This window comes from Dinoponera quadriceps, unplaced genomic scaffold, assembly GCF_001313825.1.
Source record: "Dinoponera quadriceps isolate SergipeBrazil2010 unplaced genomic scaffold, ASM131382v1 scaffold1421, whole genome shotgun sequence".
Lineage (NCBI taxonomy): Eukaryota > Metazoa > Arthropoda > Insecta > Hymenoptera > Formicidae > Dinoponera > Dinoponera quadriceps.
In genome coordinates this window covers 10,344-11,602 of record NW_014555502.1, presented here as the reverse complement: position 1 = coordinate 11,602, position 1,259 = coordinate 10,344, and positions in this window count along the sequence as shown.

Genomic DNA, 1,259 nt, shown 5'->3' with positions numbered 1-1,259 from the left:
TTCTCTTGTTTCCATATGACTGGAAGTCCCCTTCCCCCTCTTCGTGTACGCCCCATCTCCTCCGTTTCTCTTGCACAACATCCCACCACCGGGGTCAGGAATCGCGTCGCGAACTGGGCGAGACAGAGAGGGGAGGATCATCCTCGATGGTCCTACGGTGATTTTTCGATCCTCTCGTTCTCTTCGGCCATTCACTCACTCACCCCACAGGTGAATCTCGAAATTCTGGAGCCGCTTGATGTCCGATCGATTCAAGGACGACGATGTCCGGAGGGAGATGGTATTACCGAGGTAGGAATATTGTCCCTATCGAGCCGTTCGGAAACGGCGCACAAATCGGTAGCGAAGCGAATTAAAAAATATAAAAATATAAAAGAAGAAACGGAATACACCCCGTACGAACGATAGACACTACTAAAAAATAAAAAATAAAAGAGAGAGAGAGAGAGAGAGAGAGAACGACGCGAAATATTTCTCGATCGTTCGAGGTCGGATCGCGTGAATCGAACGATAATCACATATATCACACAATTGTGCGGCAGGCGGTGGAACGGGAGATCATAGCGTACGTGTATTAACGATAACGGGATATACATATGCATATAGAGATATACATATATAAATAATATACATACATATATACATACATATATATATATATATATATATATATATATATATATATATATATATTATATTTAACTATTGCAAAAAGTGTTGTTATATCGCTACTTATATCGTATTTTGTACAAAGTATCTTTACCTTCGATTGTTTTCTTTCGCTAAGGTACCTTTAGCGAAAAAACGGCGGAGGAAGAGCGACGAATTCTTTCCGGATCACAGTCGAACTCATCGTCACACACCTCAGAAACAATCATCACACCACCAACACGATCTTGTACTTAATTGTTATTACTCGCGCCTATCCTTGTATGTTACTCGCTCCTCGTATGTTTTCTGGCGACAATGATTGATAGCGAGGTAAAAACTCGAGAGATTATAGGAGAGAGATAGAGTGAGTGAATGAGTGAGTGAGTGAGTAAGGGAGAGGAGAGAGAGAGAGAGAGAGAGAAGAAGAAGAAACGAAGGAAAGCACCGCGTAGGAAGATAACGATTTCGATTAGCAATTCTCCAGAGAGACAGGGTTACGCTTTAATCTTTTCACCTTCGTCACGCCGGAGACACGCTAAGAGAAGCCGAATCTCACGGTAGCTTTAACGATTCTTTTCGGGGACGGTGAGAGAAACGTATGTCTCTCT